Source organism: Mobula hypostoma, chromosome 4 (assembly GCF_963921235.1).
Source record: "Mobula hypostoma chromosome 4, sMobHyp1.1, whole genome shotgun sequence".
NCBI classification, from domain to species: Eukaryota; Metazoa; Chordata; class Chondrichthyes; order Myliobatiformes; family Myliobatidae; genus Mobula; species Mobula hypostoma.
The window spans coordinates 87,491,564-87,512,742 of NC_086100.1; the positions used below are offsets into that span (position 1 = coordinate 87,491,564).

Here is a 21,179-nt window from a genome sequence, read left to right on the forward strand (position 1 = left end):
GTACTGCTGCCGCAAGCTAACAAATTTCATGAAATATACCAGTGATATTAAACCTGATTCTGAGAGTGAAGTGGCGATGGTTTTAGAGTTGCTGCAGAATGGAATTTGATTTGATGGCAGCATTCATATCTCTTTGGGGTGTGAGCCCATCTCCAGATTGTTAGGGTGAGAGCTGCAGTAGTTGATTCTGACATCTGGTGTGACACCCACATGGAGATGCTTCCTGACTTCCCCATCAGAATGGATCATCTCAGGTCAAATTGTTCCTTGCTCCTTCCCCAAGCATTGTAAGGCAGAATTATCCATTTTGAAATTAAAGTTCAAAGTACATTTGTGAGCAAAGTGTGTGGGCAGAATACAGTACTGTGCGAAAGTCTCAGTACTGTATTTGTCAATGTGGAGTGGAGAGAGAGTTTGTAAATCTGGTGGGAGCCAAGGATGCTGGTAATGGTGAGGGTGGAGGGCCACGGGAAGGATGTGGGACAGGTGGCAGAGAAGGAGAGCGAGGGCTGGGGGGGGTGGTGGAGTGGGTACAGATACACCCAGCTCTGAGACACCAGGCAAGGTAACTTGATTCCAAACAATTGATTTATTGATCATTACAGAATGTCTCTCTGGTGCTTCCTGCTCCTTCTCCTCTCCCCCTTTTCCCAACCATGATTCCCCATTCTCAGTCTACAATAGAATCCCATATTACAATCAGGTTTATCATCACTCGCGTATGTCATGTTTTTTTTTGTGGCAGCAGTACAGTGCAAAACTGCAAAGCATTTGGCACCCATAAAAAAAATTCTACAAATGGCAAATAAACGAGCAAATAACACAGAATATTAAACATCAAACTGCAAGGTCCTTGAAACAGCCCAGGAATGTTCAGTGTAGTTCAGTTCATTTCAAATTAGTGCTGTGCTGGTAGTTGACTGCAGTCCGCGTTAAAGTGCCCCAATCAAAATCGTGCAAAGTAGCAACAAAAGGTACATTGCGTTAGACATTTGCCCCTCTTATCTGCGACAAGGATATTAAAATATCCCCAGAGGGATAGTACCAGATTCTCCCATGTCAATTGAGCGCAGTTGTTTCCAGTGAACAGGAGGAGGTATGAGGGAAAGCATCCTTTTTATTAGCGATCTACCAGTGGAGACCAGATTTGGGAAACTTGCTTGGTTTCTATTAGAATCCAGAATCGTTCACAGTGATTCATTATGTGAGGTGTTGGTGAGGTGATACTGCACAACGGGGGTTCTAGATTAAAATGTGCTATGGAGCAAGCAAATTCCTTCCAGATTTCATTGCTGGTTCTGCTTTGAAGACCAGGACTCTTTTTTTTCTGGAATAGCTCTCCAGAAGTAATGTTTTCAGTTCATTTCACCTGTTTAATTTTTAAAATTATTTTAAACACAAATGAACAAGAGTAGTTCATCCCTTAACCCTAATCTGAAGTAAATCTATAAGCAGTCCTGAAGAAGAGTCTTGGCCCGAAACGTAGACCGTTTATTCATTTCCATAGATGCTGCCTGGCCTGCTGAGTTCCTGCAGCATTTTGTGTGTGTTGCATTGGATTTACAGCATCTGCAGATTTTCTTGGGTTTGTGTTACTACAAACATTATATTGGTGGAGGCAGTCAGAAATGAGTTCTCTGTTTTATTTGGTTAGAAAACTATCGACTGGGCAAGGAGCTGTGTTGATTTCAAATTACTTGAAACTTTTTTGTAGCGTTGAATTTGTTCTAATTTTATCAACACAGTTTTAAAAAAATGCAAACTATTTTACCATTCACCGTTGTATTGATGTGATCATGTGAAATAGCCCTTATTGTCTTATTATATTTATTTCAAGTGCTGTATTTTTTTTATTTTTAAAGACTTCAATGTAGAAAGTTGCTTCTAATGTCAATTTTGTGCATATTTCTAACTATTGTTGTGCCCCAAACCGTATTTGTGTTTTTTTTCAATCGAGTTGTGTTTCTTTTGGGAGCTCCATCTTGTAAAACACATTTGTTTATAATCTGGGGGAGCTGTAAACATTCTTTTAAATGTTCATTGCTTAATGCCGGTAGCGGTTCCCTGGGTTTCTGGCGGACACCGTCCGCAGCAAAGCGAGTCCCCTTGTCCCTGTGGTGTTTTTTTAGAACAATTCTGCAGCCAGACAAGAATTAAAATGCACAATTTAACGAGAGTGGATGAAGTGGGGTGCCTAAAGATGTCAGCGGGACTTCGCAACCATTTCTTCCCCAGCTCTCAAGCGGCGCCCAGGATAAAGCACTGGGCGGACGAGAGATTTTCGGTTTAAATTCGCAAATATAAGGAGGAGTTTACAAAGCGCAAAAAAAACGTTTCACACTCTGCCCTGACGCTGGGTGGCTTTAAACAGATTTGAATAATTGTCTTTAACACTCCTCGCTATATTTATTATAGCAACTTCTTTGTTGAAAAACGAATTCGGGCAAGTTATTGAACCATCCATTTTCAAGGGAGATGCTGTGCAAAATTCTCACTAGAACTACAAAACCAACTTTTGTGTATTTTGTATATTTTCTGGCGGCGACTAATTTAACATTCCTTAAACGAAGTTAAGAGTTTCGAACCTCCTCTGGTTTTATTTTGAAAGCAATAGCGACTTCAGAACCCTTCCAGTGCCGTGAGGTCGGGAAGCCTTGTATCTTGAACCATGAAATTAAATGGGAACCGATTGGATTTTTGCATACTGATTGGCGAGCCCATGACATCACTGCGCTATACCCCTCCTCCCTCCTTTTTACTGTTTGCAGCCAGAATCTCTCTATTTCCATGTATCTTCAGTTTTTGTCCCCCTTTTTTTGTTGTTTTTGCCACATACTTTATTCCCGCAAGCCAAAAATAAAGCTGGAGAAAGACGGAAGGAAATTCTGAAACAAGAGTTTTTTTTAAAGAAAAGGGACGGCGGAGTATTAACGGTGAGGACACCCCCTCCCCTTTACTTGTCCACCTTTTTTGGGTAGGAAAGGGGTGATAAGTGGCGAGGGGACGGGAACGCTACTGTGCCCGAAGTTGCCGCACTCGATACATTGCTACCGCCCCGCGTTACATTGTGAACGTTCGGACATTGTAAGTTTCGCGGCTTGTAAGTTTCGGGCTGGTCGCTGCAAACACGTGGACCGTCGCTTGTCTCTCGCTCTCTCCTGTAGAATTATTACCTTCGATCTCTTGCGCGGTGGGTGGGTTTTCGGCTTTTATTTTTTTCTGTTGTGTATTACGACGGGTGCGTTTAGTTTGAATTTCGCAAAAATCCGTTTTGTTCTTTTGCTATTTGAAACAGAATCTCTTTCCCCTAGCGCCCCCCCCGCCCCAAACACACTGAGAGATTGTACACGCTGGGCTGAAGTGCGCCACTTTTGTTAAGTTGAGTTGCAGCAGGCCTTTCTTCCGGCTTGTGGCCTTTCCGTGCTCCCCTATTTGTCTTTCCACCTCCTTCCTCTCTCTCTATCTCTCTCTCTCTCTCTCTCCCCCCCCCACCCTATCCCCCTCCCCCTCTTTTCCGAGAAACAAAGACAGTAGGAAATGCAGCAACGAGAACCCGAGGCTGGGGGAAATGGGTGGATAGGGAAGAGAACGTGAAACCGAAAGGGGAAATGTAGCCAACAGCAATGGGGGAGGGGTGGTGGAAAATCTCTGAAATTTAGTTGTAAAATCTGAACCCCTCCTCCGGAACTAACCGTACGTTCAAGTCACAACATACGCGCGCCTTTCTACCCAGTTCCTTGTCCTTAAACGCACATGAACTGGGCACAAAGTTAACTGCAAAGCGTTTCCTTTTTTTTTGTCGAAACTAATTTAGGGATTAGGAACTTTTTTCCCTTTCTGTCAGGTTTTTAATTTTGGAAGAACTTGAGTGAGCGTGAGAGAGACGGACCCCACCAATTTGTATTTTTACTTGTGAAGTGCGAATTTGGCCTATGGTAGCGGATTATTTCACCATGTGCTCGTTTCAGTGCTGAATTTCTGTGACACATTCGGTTGCTTGGTTGAGATTGGTCTGTAAATAACTGCCGAAGATGTGCTGTGAAGCGAACCCCTCATTTTACTCATGGTCCTGTAATTGGCCATAAACCATTGGCTGAGAGATGCTTTAATTCTACAGGTGCTGCCTCTGGCTTGGATCTCCAATGGCAGGATTGACCTCGCCTTCCTATTGAGCACCCTTGAAATGGAACTCTGATGCATTGTGATTGAGAGATTAATTCCGGAATGTAGGTGAGAGCAACTGGTGTGCTTTAAGTGTAATTGTTCCTGTATTGGGTTAGAGTGTGTCAGGTATAACCATGCAATTTTAATGAGCAAGCCTTTTCACCTGTAACTTTTGCTGGCTGTATTTTGCACTTAAGGTAGGGGTTGGGCAATGGGTATAAGTATTTTATTGACAATCCAGTTTATGTAGCCAACTGTGTTGTAATAATTACTTTTTCTTGACTGAAGATAATACCTTGCCAGCCTTTGACAGGACTGTGGGCCACAGGAAGCTGTTTGGCTGTAATTTCTGGCATTGTGATGTGCACTGATTTCTTTTCCTCCTCGTTCACCTCCCAAGTTACAGTTCTTGGAAGGTGTCTCCAGAACAAAGTGACTAGGCCTGTCTTGAATTGCCGCACGCCAAACTAGGAAGGGAATCCCTGTCAACAACTCTGTGGTGTACAAGAGTTCATGACTCGAGATGTGAAAGAGTTTAGGCTGGGCTTGGGTTGATATGCTAGTGGGGTTTGCAGCCAAATCACAGTTGCAGGATATGGCCCCACCATCATGGGGTCAAACAGTCCAAAACACCTTTTGGCCCATTAAGATAGTGCCAACTATTAACTACCCATTTTTATGCTAATATTACCATAATCCATTTTATTAGGGCGGTAAGAGTGTGGAATAAGCTGCCATCACAAATAGTGGATGCAGTTAAGAGAAATTTAGATGTGTGTGTGGATGGGAGGTGTATGGAGGGCTAAGGGCCAGGTGCAGTTCCAGAGGACTAGGCACATGAACAGTTCAACACAGACCAGTTGGGCCAAAGGCCTGTTTCTGTGGTGTAGTGTTCTATCACTCTATTTCCTCCACATTCCCCATGGTCTTCCACTCACATTTACAGTAAGAGCAATTTATGGTGGATTTTAGCAGTATCTCTTAGAGATAATTGGGATAAACTGGAGTGTCAGGAAGATGCTCGTGATGGGGAGAATACTCAGACTCCACACAGATGGCACCCGAGGTCAGGATTGAACTTGATTTGCTGGTGCTGTGAGGCAGCACCTCAGCTTAGTGTTCCACAGTGCCTTGTTAAAACCCATCATGGTGCCCAACCACACCAGCTGCAGCAGATTCTGAAAGTCCCTTGAACTTTGATAGCCTAAAATCAGAATAAACTTGTTGATCGACTTACAGCAGTATCTCAACCATCTTTATTTCAGTAACATTAACTGGCCGTTAACTTGTTGCTGCTTGATTTGCTTTTCATAATGTGATGTGTAAAAATAAGATGTGAAACTTTGGAACGCAAATTGTGAAGTGCTTTTTAAAGTTTACTATAGAGGTGTCCATTTAATCTTTGGAGGTTTATTTCTGAGAGATCTCTGCCTTCCTGCGGGACCTCACTCCATTGTGGCTGCTCTCCAAGGGGGAGTTATGGGTCATGACCTAAGGATGTTGGCATTGCTTGCCTTTCTGGTTGATTTCTTCACTGTAACTGCAGCAAAATATTGAACTCAGTAGTCGCAGAGGGGAGAAGGTGTAGTCTGTGCCTGTGTGACTCCCTTTAAACGATGGTCCAGTAGTTCTCCCCCGCGTGCCCCCTCCCCCATGACGCAGAAGCTTTCCTTCCAACTTGGTTTGATGCTGTGTTCACAAAGACAGTGTAAAAGAATACCTGGGAATGTGGAGGGAGTTTGCTGGAGCCTTCTGCTTTCTGCATGCAGAGTTTTGGATTACACCACCTGGAACGTTTGACCCAAAGTGAAATTTCTTATTCTTTCCACCCCTGTTTTCTTTCTGTTCCCCAGTCTTTGCCCTTCACTAATATCTCTTCACCACACCCATTTCTCTCCTCTCTCTTCACTGAGGGCAATGACAAAATTTTCAGTAGAACTTTGTCAAGACATAAGTGTTGGTTAGCAACTTCGTCTCAACAAGATTTTGTACCTGTTGAACATTTTATTAATACCACCAACCTTCCAACTGGTGTTTTTGAATGTTTTGCCTGTTGAACATCCTGCTTTATAGACAGTAGACAACAGAATGCTGATTCAGAGTGGGTTGGCTTCATTGGATAGGATTGACTTGACTTGCTCTGACCGTAGTTTGTGAACCTAGAGTGGGAAGCCCAATCACGGAATTGCTGAGCACCTTTGCTGTGTCTCCCATGGCCAACTGGATATCTTGGTGGCCGTCCATTTTGATTCTCCTTCCCACTCCCTCGCTGACGTGTCTGTCCTCTGCCTCCACTGCCAAGTTGAGGCTAAATGCAAATTAGAGGAACAGCACCTCAGTTCTTCATCCTGGGCATCCCCCAACCTGGCAGCATTAAGATCGAATTCTCAAACATCTAGTAACTTCTCTTTTTGTCCCAATATCCCTTTCCGCTTTTCTCTTTCCTCCTGATATATCTGGTTCTTTTAATTTCCCTCCCTTTATTCCATGTTCCAATTCCCCTCTCCCTCATCTGCCTTTCATCCTCCCCTTCACCTGGATCACCTGCCATTACTAGCTCAACCCCTTCCTTTACTGTTTTAGACTGGCTATCTCTCCTCTTTCAGTACAGCTGTAGGCTCTTGCCCCATACCGTTGGCTGTCCATTCTCCCCCACAAATATTTAGTAACCTCCTAAATTCCTCCAGCACTTCATGCGTTGCTATAGAATACCCAATGCTGAAAGCGCTTTTGCTTATGGAGTGCTCTAGCCTTTTTCAGCTTTAAAAGGGAGAGTGGGTGGGGGGGGAGTGCAAGATGCAATCTGGTGGGTAGAGTCGGTGGTTTGGAAACTATTTAAACCAAATATGTATTTTTTTGGGTATGAAATGTAGAACTAATATTTGGTCATGTGGAGTTTCTTCCCTTCCATTTGCATCTTCTGTTTTAAGTTGGACTATGGCAATGCACTTAACCCTGTTTAGTTCTCAGTTGGGAGAGGAATGAGTCAAATTGAGGTAGAGAGCAAGGAAATTAATGTAGCAGTTAGAATTGTTATCCTTTGTGTTGCTGTGTTTTTTTAGTCTAACAGTTGCATACAACCAATGTTAATAGTTTACTCACTAAGTTCAGTTGGGTTTGGGCCATCATAAACTCCCTCCTTCCAGGAGTTATGAAGGGAAACCCAGACTATTTTCATTCTCTCCTGGATCAGAGCTGCTGTTTCTTCTCTGTCTTGTTTTACGGAGGTTGGCACCCAACTTAATGGATCAGAGCTGGTAACACTGATTTTGCTCTACTTTCATATTAAGGTCAAGGGTTAATCCTTTAAAAATATGAAATGATATGCAGTAAAATAAATTGTTGTTCAGAGACCTGCAGGGATATCCCCAGCGATTATTCAGAGTTGCATTTACTGATGCAAGTAGCTACAGGAAAAGAAGTTTGGTTCCAGTCCTGACAGATTATTTTCACTGCATTCAGTGCTCACCCTGTATGTGAAGTATGAAGTACGTTGGAAAAGCGAGGTGAAGAGTAGTTGACTGTTTTGTTGAACGTCTGCGCTGTTTCTGCAAAAGCATCTCAAGTTTCTGATAGTATGTCATTTTAACCTTCCTTCCCACTCTTACATGGATATGTCTGTCCTTGGCCTTCTCTGTTGCTATAGAGTGGCCAAATGCAAAACTGGAAGAATAACATCTCATAATCTGCTTGGGTAACTTAAAACCAGATGAGATGAGCACTGAATTTTCCCTATTTTTGGTAACCCACATCACTGGTGTTCTCCACCCACAAGCTTGCATGTCTGCTTAATTTTCCTCTCCGTCTTAGTCACCGTTCTCAACCAACCCCACCCCCAATCTCACTGGGTTCCAAGTGCCTGTCCTTTCCATAGGCTGGCTCCACTTGTCACCCACCGGCCTCTGTCCCATCACTCACCTGTACCGCTATATGTTCTTTGCTCTACTCAGACCTCATCTCCACTGTTATTAGTCCTTTTGGTGGGGTGGAGGGGGGGAATGGATCCAAATACCCTTATTAGTCAATATCCCAACTTTTATATAATCCTTGTTTAATTTGTTTCATGATTAACTTTAATCTTTACTCTGGATTTGTTTCTTGGTAACCTCTTCAGCTTGTTTTCTCCAAGCAGAAACATTAAATGTGACGGGATAAATTTGGATAAGCATGCAAGGTAAAGTGTTGAGAACAGCTTGCTGTGGTTGGGAGACTGGTTGGCAGCAGAATGCTGAGATCTGTTGAGCTGTGACTAGTACGATAGAAAGTAGGTTTTGTTATCCACTTGTTCAAGGTTACCTGTGCCTCAACTGGCCATCAGTTTGATATCCTTCACTTCACTTCACCTCACCTCTTCCTCCCACCAGAACAAACACAGAATGGCAAATCAGTGCAAACATTGGAATGTAAACATTTAGTCTTTCAATACGATGATTGTGTTGGACTGATGACCATGTATTGGTTTTGAATTTAGGAGATATTTTGTTTAATAATTTGTAGCCTTTCATGTTGATTTGGTGTTTAATTCAGTGTCATGATCAACATAGAAATTTTGGGTTGAAGATCTTTACTCGGGTGGCATCAGACATTATTTGATCCATTTGACATTTAGTAGCTCGGCAAACACGTGAAGGATTTGTGCGTTGTGAGTGTTGCATCTGCCTGAACTGGGCTGCCATTGTGTACCTTCCTTCTCGGAACATCGTTCTTCTGGGATTTAATTCCGCAAGGATGCTCTATCCACTAGTGACTTGGCCGTGGACCAGTGAGCCACACACAGGTACTGATGCTGTTTGTTCAGAGGGCAGGATCAGGATTATCCAGCATTATTGAACGTGTAGCCCATTTGCAGGGATTGGTTCTGCTGAATACTACGCGGTACAAAATTCGAGTTTCTCTGTCTTTTGCAAACCTGAGATCTGTCAAAGAACCTTGCAGCTGAAGTATGGTTGCAGCTATAAATGTTTTGGCAACCAACTTATTTCTTGGACAGCAACGTATTTAAGTGACACTTGCTAAGAACTGACCACTTGGCCAGCTGGGAAGGCAGGCGTGATGCTGGTTAATGTACCACAGTTTTGGTGATGGAGCAAATGTAATATAGATTCCGTGCTCAAGTCTCTGGGATCTGAATTGAATCCTTTCCCCTTCATTGGCTTAGCAAACTGCAGTACTGAGGCTGGTTTGTTGCACTGTTACAAAAGTGACTACAATTGAATGGAAAATCTCCAGTTTATCTTGTAGAAGGATGACAATTATTTTCTAATTTCATTTGCCCCCAGATTGAGCCGGGGACACTCACCGAGGAGAATCTGGTGAATGGAAGGGCTGGATAGATCAGAGGAGGTGAGTGCTATTTGTTACGGTTTTGTTTTGCTCCTCGCTAAACTCGTGTGCGTCATATTGAGCACTTTGTGGAACAACTCCTCCCGTGGTGGTGTGTTCGCAGTAACTCTCTCATGCACCCTAGCTGCTACCCCTCATTGGAACACTACCTGCTGCCTGGGCTGACTCCCATGGGCACTCAGAACCACACTGGGGAGCCCCTTAAGACGCACGAAATTCCATTATGTTTGTGGGGAGGTGATGACGTCCGTCACAGTGGTGCAGTGGTTAGTGTGATGCTATTGCAGCTCGGGGTGTGCCAGAGATTGCTGTGCAATTCTGGCACTGTTCTCCGTAAGGAGCCTCCGTACCTCCTCCCTGTGGAATGCCTGGGTTTTCTCCGGGTCCTCTGGTTTCCCCCCAGTCAAAAGATGTAGCCGGTGGGCTAATTGGTCATTGTAAATTGTCCCATGATTAGATTAGAGTTAATTTGGTTTGTTAGGGTAGTTGCTGGGGCAGTGTGACTCAAAGGGTCTATTCCGTGCTGTATCGCTATATAACTAAATAGGATGGAAGCAGGGTTCATGAAGGGCTTGAATAAGGAGTACATTTTGGGGAATCACCCGTAAGCATAATCTTTACCCATTTGGGTTCCAGTTAGTGCTAGTCCTTGCTGCTAGATTCTCATTCAGGTCATTTGCCTTTGTTAACTTAGAAGTTTCAGAAAGGAATATTTCCTGTGGTGTGACCTTGTTGATAAAGCTCAGGCAGAACATTGAGAGGAGGCCAGTGTTGGTGAATTCTGGATTCATCTCTGCACTGCTACTAGTGCATGTTCTGTAAGGACACGAAACTTGGGTGTTTCTGTCTTGTGCACCTATTCATCCATTTAGCTGAACAGTCTGAAGTTGTGGTTGGAGTGTAGGTCGCTCTCACTGGGCTTTGAGCCCATCTCCTAACTCTTAATTATATAATCCTCACTGTTTGCCTTGTATGATGATCACCCGTGTTCAGATTAAGGTTGGGAAATGGCTGTTTTTGATCTGTTTGTGCCTGAGTTTTTGTAGAAGGCTCCCTTTTTTTGCTGCTTGTATTGTTCATGATCATCCCTGGGTGGGGTGGTTGCACAGAGAGCATCTTTGGGGGGGGGGGGGAATTCTCTCTCATTGCTCTGTAAATCTTGCCGCCTCTTATCTGGCAAAGCTGGGCCATCTCATTCCCTCCTTTTATTTTTTACTGTTCATGCTGTAAAGGGATGCCATTCAGCCTGCCAAGTTTATGCTCACTTTCAGTGCAATCCCTGTATCATGAACCATGTTCTCTCATACACCTCTGAACTCTTCCTGATTCTCCTGTCAGCTGCCTACACTGTTGGTCCATCAACCAACATGCACGTCTTTGGGAGTGGGAGGACACCAACGCACCCATGGGATGCACATACGGAGAATGTGCAGGTTCGACACAGATAGTATCTGGGGTCAGGACCAAACAAGGATCACTGAAGCTGCTGCTTGGATACCTGGCCTTCGACCCGTTATTATCCTCATTGTTGCTGTATATCAGAATCCCCTCCCTGACTTATTTCTAGCACGAAATTTACGATTTCCTTCATTGTCCGGCTCACAGTTGGCAGCACGAGAACTTCAGGACACTTGTAAGGGAGTGATGAGTTACTCAGGGCAGGGCTAAGTGGTGTTTGTTGTATAAATATTTCTGTTGTAGAGCAATTCAAGGCTGCTTGCTGGCATAGCGCCTGCAGTCAGTGAGTTGTTTATAGGTGTGCTCGCTGTGGGCAAGGAAGAGGAAAGAACCTAGTGCTAGTGTGACATTAAGAAAGGGGGCTGCGTGCTCGCACGTGTTGGTACGGTTTAGAAGAGGAAAAACGTAGGTTCCAAGGTTAGTGCATTGATAACAGGTTTCTACTGTGTCTGTCTTAAATATGAGATGGTGGAACTAGTTGGGTACGCTGCAGAATGTAGTCTTGAGTCATTCAGCATGGAAACTGGCCTTTTCAGCTACCGTAATTCTATAAAGGAGCAGAATTAGGCCATTCAGCCCATCTAATCTGCTATACCACTCAATCATAGTTTTTATTTTAACCCCATTCTCCCACCTTCTTCCTGTGACCCTTCACCATCCCCCCCCCGTCACCTATCAAGAACCTGCCAACCTCTGCCTTGAATGTACACAGTGGGTTGCCCTCTACAGCCCTCTGTGGAGCAGCAGCAAAATTCACAGTTTCACCATCACCAAAGAAATCTTCATCTCAGTTTGGAATGGTTGTACCTTTTATTCTGAGGCACTGGCCCCATTGCTAGTGGAAACGTCCTCTCTCCATGTCCACTCTATCTAGGCCTTTCAGTATCTCGTAAGTTTCAATGAGATCCACTCCCCTGCCCATCTTTTCCCCATTGAGCACAGGTCCAGAGGCATCAAACATTCCTTACATTAAACTTTTCATTCCTGAGATCATTTTTGTGAACCTCCTCTGGACGTGCTCTTGGGTTTGCACATCTTTCTGTGATACTGGGCCAAAATTACTCTCAATGTTCCAAGTGTGATCTGGCTAATGCCTTACAGAGCCTCAGCAGTACATCTTCACTTACACCTTCTAGTCCTTTCGAAATGAATATGACATCGCAGTTGCCTCCTTACCCCTTCAACCTGCCGGTTAACATTTCAGGGAACCAGAACCAAAACTGCTTAGTCCATTTGGACCTCTGAAGTTCTGACCTTTCTCCCCATTTAGAAAATAGTTTACACTATTCTTCCTACCAAAGCTGCTTCCATTCAGCTGCAGTCAGGACAATTTGTAGTGGTCATTTAACCTACAAATCTGTATACCTTTGGGACATGAGAAGAAACCAGAGCACCTAGACCAAGCCTGTGTGGTCACCTGGAGATCATGCAAACTCCACACAGTGAGCACTGGAGTCCCAGGATGGGAACTGGGCCTCCAGAATTGAGAGGCAACAGCTTTGCTGGCTGTACTACGGAAGCAGAGGTTAATGACACAAGGACTGATTTGCATGTCGAGCATTTTTAGGAACTGGGAAACATAGCAAAGGGCAATCCTAGACTCCTTGCGCACACAGTTTGTCTGGATGTTGTTCAGTGTTGGTTGGAGTGGGCGATTGATGTAAAGAATATGCATTTATTATGTGCCTTTAGTGACCCTTGCAGCAGATGAACCTGCAGAAGTGCACTCACAAGCATAATTGGGATGTTGACCAGATGGTCCATTGCACCCATGTTGTGCCCTGGTTGGTTTTTAGTTCTGAACAAAGTGTTCTTGAAGAAGTGCTAAGGGAACTTTTATCTCTATAAAAGGGATGATGGAGCCTCGGTGTACCACCTAATCAGTAAGATGTCACCCCAGTATTGCCACACTCCCTGTTGCCTATGTTTTGCACTCAAGCACACAACCTACTGTCTGAGTGATTGGACCTCCCCATCCACTTGGCCATGGTGTGAACCCGGTACAAAAGAACCTCTGGCAACTAGCCTGGACACATTGGCTTTGGGAAACTTCTTCAGCCTACATGGAACCATCTTCCTGAATCATCAAGTGCTGGCCAGGCCAGGTTAAGTACAGGAGCCAGGTTGGAGCCTGTTGACTTGAGGATGTTCCAGTGGGAGCCTTATTTAAGGAAGCACTTCCTTTTCAAAAAAAAAAGGCAGTATTTTTGGGGGGATTGAGGAGGGATGTTAGAAGAATAAGGATGGAAGTGGAGGAAGGTTGGTGTCATCTTTTGTTAAGTTATGTTTAGCTGTGCGAAACTTCTTGCAAGCATGGGAGGTGATAATTTTTTTTAGTGGGAGGTAAATACAAGACGACCAGTGGGTTGACTGGGTGGAGCTGACAAGAGTTGACTTAGCGTTTAGCTTTGTAAATCTTCCCCATCTCCTGACAATCTGTCTTCTAGGCTTCTGGTACTACGGCGCCAGCCGTTGAGGGCTATTCAATGAGGCAAATTCTGGCAGTCTCTTCAGATGTTGCTGGGGTAACCCAAGTTGCGCTTATTATCTGCCCAGGAGACTGGTTATCCCATACCAATGCTTGCGATTCATATTCCCAATCTTAGCCTGCTCAGGATGATCAGGGAATTACTTTGTTGTTTTCATTGTTTTCTTGATTAATACTCAATTTACAGGTCGAAATACATTGTTTAGTAAATCAGTACTCTTCAACATGTTTTGGCACCTTGGCCCGAGAGGAATCCTGTATTATTTGACTGCATCCACCCTATGGTTTGAGTGTTAATTAAATTAGATTTGATATGATTACCCCGACCCCAATCACATGACTATGAGTAAAGTGTTCAGATATTGGGGTGCCCGTACAACTTCAAAGTGTGAATGGTACCGGAGAAGACTTGATGAATATTGCCTGGGATACAGTGGAGGACCACTGAGCCTTTTCGTAAAATGCCTCGGTTCCTTCAACATCTGTTACTGAGCAGACAGGGCCCTGGTTTAAGTCTCTCGTTAATTTGCTGCATTAATAGAACAAAAGTAAAGAAGCTGCCAGACCGGGTAAAGGAGGTGAGTCTGTGATCTGCTCTAAAAGACTGCACGTCAGACCATCAGCCCCCTTGGGTAATGCTAAGCTCGGTTTTCTGTGTTGGTGTGTCGAACTTGAACTTCTGACTGAAGTCAGATGGCTACTAAGATTGCCTTGTTGCTTCTCAATACCATCCTCCCCTTGGGGTGGTGATATGAGCACACAGGATCACTCGTAACCATGAAGGGAATTGTGATCATTTGCTGCATTAGCACAGATCTTTGGAATTGCTTGTTCCTTGGAATAGTAGCAATTTACACAGATGGGTGTTGATAAATTTTTTTTGGAACATTTTGTAGAGGAATACAAATTTACAAAACATTTGGGTCTGGGTAACCTCCAACCTGATGACATAAATATAAATTTCTCCTTCCAGTAGAAATTCCACCTACCCTGCCCCCAGTCCCCACTCTAACCTTGTACCTCTTCTCATCTGCCCATCACTTGCGCCTGGGTCCCCTCCTCCTTCCCTTTCTCCTTTGTCCACTCTCCTCTTCTATCAGATTCCTTCATCTCCAGCCCTGCCTGACTTTTCCAACCCATTTGGGTTTACCTATCACCTTCCAGCTAACCTGCTTCCCCTCCCCCCCCGCCCCCATTCTGGCATTTTCCACCTTCCTTTCTGGTCCTGAGGAAGGGTCTCGGCATGAAACGTTGACTGTTCATTCACATCCTTAGATGCTGCCTGACCTGCTGAGCACTTTGAGTGCTTTGCTGTTGGATTTCCAGCATCTGCAGAATTTCTGCTGTTTACAAAAACCTAATTGAGCCATTAAACCAACAAATATTCTTACAAACCATCAACGTCGTTCGTGTTTCACTCTGAGTCATTTAAGAGTTTTACCCAAGACCAGAGTGAGAGGACACTAGACTGGGGTCCTGCCCCACAGAGCCTTTGTGGTGATAGTATTGAGTTTTGATGTATCCCTCAGCACAGACTTCGCTGCTTCGTATCTGGCATTGGTTCTTGATTCAATTGTGCCCTTCCGCTCCCTTTTTCATTCTCCCATCTTGCTCTCATTCTCACTCTATGGTGCGGGGAAGAGTCACTTAATGGTTGGCCTAGCCTAGCTCGCCATTTCCTGTAAGGAGGGACACAACTACTAAGCTGTTAGCGACAACTTTGCTGAGTGACCTTGTGGTCAGTTTTAGTGTATCGCCACTATCTGCTTTTCCAGCTTGGTACAGTCGGTTCTTTCTGTTCAGGGCCAAGCTCAGGGCTGGTAGGCAGATAGTGTCTTTTGTGTCCTGATTTCATTGTCTCAGGCTATTTTCAATCATCTGCCACCACTCCCAAAGTCCATGTGTTGCCCCAGCCTGGTTCTGTGACGTGTGTCTTTCATTCATTGTATGTTTTTTTTTAAAACTTTGGCTCATGGACTTGAGTCTCAAGCCCTACCTATAACATATTGGAGGTTCAGGGAGATACCTGGGGCAGTTACATCCATGACCATCTGACAGGAGAACTGGTGGCACTGAGGAACTCTTCTAGGAAACATGTTATAGGGGCAGTGTATTTGAACCAGAGGTGGGGAGAAATATTGGGAAGGTGGCATGTATGAGATGGGACTGTGTACAGAGAAGAACCACTTGTGGTATTGTGCTGGAGAAGCAAATTAATCCTTGTGGCGTCTTGTATCCTGCAGATGTCACATTTCCAATGTGCTCGGTGTCCAAGTTCCCTAGTGATTCAAAGACGCTTATTATGAATTGGAAATAGTGGAGGTCATCCTAACTGATCTTTCTAGTATGTAATATCCTGCTCCCTGAACTTATCATTTCACATTTGCTCTCCTTAACTATAAATAATTTATAATATTACCACAACCAATTTAAAAAAAACAATTGGAGTTATTATGTGGAATTTTTGAAATGCCTTTTGAAAACTATGATAAACCAGGGTCACTGTCAATCACCCCACCCAACTTTATCTGCCGAATTAGATATATTCTTTAAAAGCTATTCCATTTGTAAAATATACTTTTTTTTTCTCTTTCACGTAACTATTTTCACTGGGTAACCTAATGACTTCATAAGTTCCCATTAGGGCTGTAAAGTTCACAGTAGTAAATTTCTGAGATTGCGTATATCGATGTTTGCTATTGGGGAGGATTTGGTTTCTTTTTAGTCCAATGTCAACTCGAGAGCTTGCATGTCAGGTGCCTTATGAAGAACATTTGCAGTTCATTGCCACATGACTCGGTGCAAAGCTCATCCTTCTGTACGCACACGTGGCCTTTGTGTTCTGCCTTGTGTTGCCAGAGTGGTGCCTGTGTTCGTCAACAAAGCCTGAGGCCTGCTGATGCAAGCCGTCCATTTTGCCTGGAATTTGCTGACCAGCAGACTGAAATTTTGCATTGATTTAAAATTAATTTGGGATTAATGTTAACAGCAAATTATTGATCTGCCTTGGTAGTGCTGGCTGTGAGATGGCTGTTGGCCACGTTCTCCTGCACTTCCATCATACCTCTACTGAATCTCCTTGCAACTAATTTGAGCATTTTGAAGACCCTGTGTATGTTTCTTTTCTGCAAATTGGCACCAGAAATTCTGCTCCCTTTTGGTACCTTGCTGAGGTTTAAAACTATGACCAAGCACGTTGCTACTAGATCAGTCTGGCATTGGCTGAAGGAAAAGGTGGTGCGGGGGGGTGGGGGAGGTGGGAATGACCACACATTTCACTCTCCTGATCCCTTGTTGTAGTCTAGTCTTTTAGATTAGCTTCACATCACTAAAGCAATTACTGTTAAATGAAATTTAAATGCATGATTCTGGGTTGCTAGTACGTGTTTGGCTTGATCCTCTGGTGTAGAATTCAGTACAATCATGGTGTCTAGAATACAGAACTGGGCTCTTTGGCCTACTGAGTACTGACCATCAGTTGTTCATTTCCATTTATCCTACGTTGATCCCACTTTATTCTCCCCCTTTGTTTCATTTATAATGTACCCAGTGTCCCACTCACCTACATTTTAGGGGCAATTTACTGCAGAGAGTTAACCCGCCAGCCCACACGTCGTTGGATGTGGGAGCACACTGGAGCACCTGCGGGAAGTTTATTTTATTTATTTCGAGCTACAGCACAGAACAGGCCCTTCCAGCCCAACGAGCTGCATGCCCGGCAACTCGCCTACTTAACCCCAGCCTAATCACAGGATAATTTACAATGCCCGAATTAACCTACTAACCGGTATGTCTTTGGACTGTGGGAGGAAACCAGAGCACCTGGGGGAAACATACACGGGTCACAGGGAGAATGTGCAACCTCCATACATGCGGCACCTGAATTGAGCTCCGAACTCCAGCACCCCGAGCCATAATAGTGCCGCGATAACTGCTGCTTTACCGCGGTTGCAAGTATGTTGATGCCACGGAGGAACACCATTCAGCCCATCAAGTATAGGCGTGTTGCTAGTATGTCTTCCTGTAAACCATTGTCTTCCGTGTATCCATGAGCTCCTCTCTGATTCTCCTACAGGAGGCAGTAAACCCACACTGCCTTCGGCACGTGGAAGTAACCAGGGAATGCTCAGAGGTGGACCTACGCTGACATGGTGCCTGAGGTCCGTGTTGCCCACATCTCAAAGTCCGAAACGATGTCTGCTCGCAGGAAATATTAGCTGAAGTAGGGCACAACAGACAGTCGAAGAAGCAGATTGCTGTAGCTCATGGATTTTGTGTTTTGAAACTTCTGATCCAGTGTCTGAACTTCAGGTGTACTGTGCTGACGCTGAATGTTGGAGGATGCTGAGTTTTGCTTGTGTGCGGCTCCTGCCACAGTAGAGTCTACCCAGTTTGTTTATCAGTGACTGAGTCCTCTGGGACCATCTCTGCCCTCAGCAGCTCACAGCCCCTGCGTCACACAAGCACTGGAGGGCTGATTTGAGGTACCGCTGTGTGGTTCAAACGGGCTGCAGTGTGGTCATATTACATACTCACTGTTGAAATGTTGCTGGGGAGGGGGTGTGGGTGGGGACGATGGGGAGAAAGAGTGATGTGGGTTTGATTGTCTTGGCCTTGAGGTCCCCTCCTGGCATGGTGACTACTGCTGACACACTAATTCTTTGCTGGAGTGTTGGGCCGGCCTGTGAGTGCCTGCTGTCTGTTCTGTGACACGCACGTGGAAAAAGCTTACAACATACTGACTACTGCGGTGTGGAGCGGAGTACTCATTTGATGAACAAAACCCTCACGTAATGGGAATTGTCTACATATTCCTTGCGGATATTCATTCTCTCTGATGGGTGACCACTATGGGGGAAATTAACTGTAAATGTATATAGCAGCATTCCAGTTCACGTTAACACCATGCACATTTATTCACAGAGCATGGAACACAAGCTGCTGCTCACCAGCTCCGATGTCTTCCCAAGAAATGCCATTCAACGCTGATAGCTTTTAGAATTCAAACTGTGAATAACTTGCTGTCAAAGGTAGGTACAGATGGGTGACTGTCTCTATGCTTCCTTTTATTTCCATCAGGATATCCTCTCTACCCTACATTTTGTCCTCTTCCATATTTGCCTCTTTCTTCCTGCACCATTTCCCATGAGGACCTGTCCTGGGGAGGCCCCCACCTCCACCCTGTATCTCGTCAACACCATCCAAATAGGCAGCATTTGATTGCCTGCGTATGTAGCTCTCTCCAACGTTTTTCCTCACACCAGTTGTCAGGCAGCTTATCCAAAGCCTGGTGGTATGTGAACAGAATTGTCTTCTAAATAATTGATGGGTAGACGGCCTCCAAATTCCATCAGACTTTTGCCAGCTAATCCGTGTCTCGCCCTGGGTTAGAATCAGATACAGCACCTGATTGTAAAATTTTAAAAAAAGACCCACAAAATGTGGGAATCACTCATCGGATCAGGCAGGCATCAATGGCAAGAACATTCAGTGCTTCAAAAAGTTGTGATAAAGGCTGCAGACCCAAAACGTTGACTGGTTATTTTTTTCAAAGATGCTGCTCAATCTTTTACTTTAATTTCAGATTTTAAGCATCTGCAGATCTTTTTATTTTTCTTATTATTTACAGTTTGAGTAAATTGACGGCAAGATGATCTTCATGTATCTGTACGTCAGCCTTTCCCACCTCCTACCTGCTCCAGCAAACTGTGGCAGAAATCCTTGTCACTTTGGTCAAGATCTCTGTTCTGACTCATTATTCTACACTAAGCCTTTGGTCATCTGTGATTTACCATCCTTGCCCATCATCTTTGCTTATCGACTTCTGACTCCTAGTTAAGAAACTAATCCGATTTTTCAAATTCTCAGTGCTGTTTCTAATTCCTTTTGTTATCTTACCTTGCATATCCTTCTAATTTCCCTGAGCCCTTTAACCGTTGGGTTATTTGCTGTAGTCTAATGTTTGACCTGCATTTAATTGTTCTATCTTGGCCATTGTGCATTCAGCTGCTAAGAGCTAAACTCCGGAATTCCCTTCTGAAAGCTTTCTACTTTTTGTTTAAAGTACTACCTCCTTAATCAACCTTTTGACCATCTGCAGTAAATTTTGGGTGCCTTGAGATATTTGCTAGCTAATTGGATATTATTGTTGAAATTGTTATTTCCTCTTGCATTCTCCATCTGCAACTTTTCCTGTCCCCTCAATGAATCCCACTTCCCCAACGTTACCTTCCCTTACCCAATTAACTTGGAGTTCACAGGGTAAAAGTTCCAGATCTCCAAGTGAGGTGAATTTCTTGAACAGATTTTTATGCCTCTTCTCCTGTGATTAGATGGGGCTATTTGCAAGAATCAGCTGGGGTTAACTATCAGACAGGACATGGGACTTGATTAGCTATGTACTTAGAAGCTCCTCTAAGAGCACGGGCCAATAGGTCTAAGGTGTAACTTCTCTCTTGCTCGCTCCACACCACGTCCATCAGCATTGCCCAAATTCTATCACTTGCCTGAACAGTAGGAGCAGTTTACAACATCCATTTAATCTCTCTGTGTGCACAGTTTTGGGATGTGGGAGGAAGCGGGATTCCCCCAGCACTCCAGAAGGGTCATAGGGAGAACGTGTAATCTCCACACACTCGACACCTGATGATCGAACTAAAATCTCTGGTGCTGTGAGGCAGCAGCTGTACAACTTGAGCATTCCCTCTGTCCTCGGGTAAAAAATAATCCCGTTGACTCTGTGGGGCTCGTAAGTTCCACGTGTCCTAGGTAGATATATCTCTCACTGCCACCAAAAACTGATAATCTAGTCATTACCTCGTGTGTTGGGGGACTTGGGCAACTGATTTTATTTGGGAAGGAGATTGCTTAATCATAAAGTGTTTTGGGCATGCAGAAGGCACTGTATAAAACCAAATCCTTATATTTTTAAACGTGTACCCTAAACTGAGGGCAGGACAGAAATACATTACTCCGAGCACATATATAAAAATTACTGCTAGCATGTCACACTGCAGTGTGCAGGCAGTAGTGCTCCTCGAGAGGCTGCGGCATTGTTTAAGCCCCTCGCATTATTTGCTTTGAGAATAGCTGGTAGCTTTGTTTTTGAGCCGGCTGGGGGTGGGGTGAGTGAGTTGGTAGGGGAGGGTGGAGTTTCTTTCTCTCTCTGAACTCTTGACGGTCCATTGTTAAGCTCCTGCTTTTACTGGCCATCTGTAAACTACTGCTCGGGAGCTGTGCACACAGAAGCCCCTGCCCACAGGGAGAGGGCACTGACCCTGAAGGCTCCATTGAATTCTGACTGGCCCTGGAATGCACACTGCATTAGTCTGCATGACAATGATGATTGATGCCTCCAGAGTAGCCTTTGTTAGGGTCAGGGTGGAGAGGTTACTGAGGGGCTGTGATGGGTTTGGGTGGGGTCGGCTGCACAATGAACAAGGAACCTGCCTCCCTCCTTCCCCTTCCAAGCGTGAGAACTGCTGCAAGGCTAGCGTCGGACAGAGACTGACGTGCTCCTTTTAATCTGATATCTGCCTGTGCACTCACTGAGAAATGGCTTCACCGGATGGGCTTGGGATCAATGCATCTTGAGAAGGGTCATGACCTCTTGTGCATCATGTGGGGAAGGGTATCCCTACTCTTTGGCAGATGTTTTATCAGAGGGACAGATGGATATTTTGGCTGACTGAACAGAGGTATCCTTTAACAGCTTGCGGGCCAAACG

The 21,179-nt window shown here is 44.5% G+C and overlaps 1 long non-coding RNA gene across 1 annotated transcript; it reads left to right on the top strand.

The window, feature by feature from the left end:
• Positions 1 to 2,773: 2,773 nt before the first annotated feature.
• On the top strand, positions 2,774 to 20,554 carry LOC134344868 (uncharacterized). Its single transcript, XR_010017545.1, has 4 exons — positions 2,774 to 2,933; positions 4,118 to 4,230; positions 9,444 to 9,507; positions 18,377 to 20,554. It is a non-coding gene; the product is annotated as an uncharacterized LOC134344868 (long non-coding RNA).
• Positions 20,555 to 21,179: the final 625 nt, after the last annotated feature.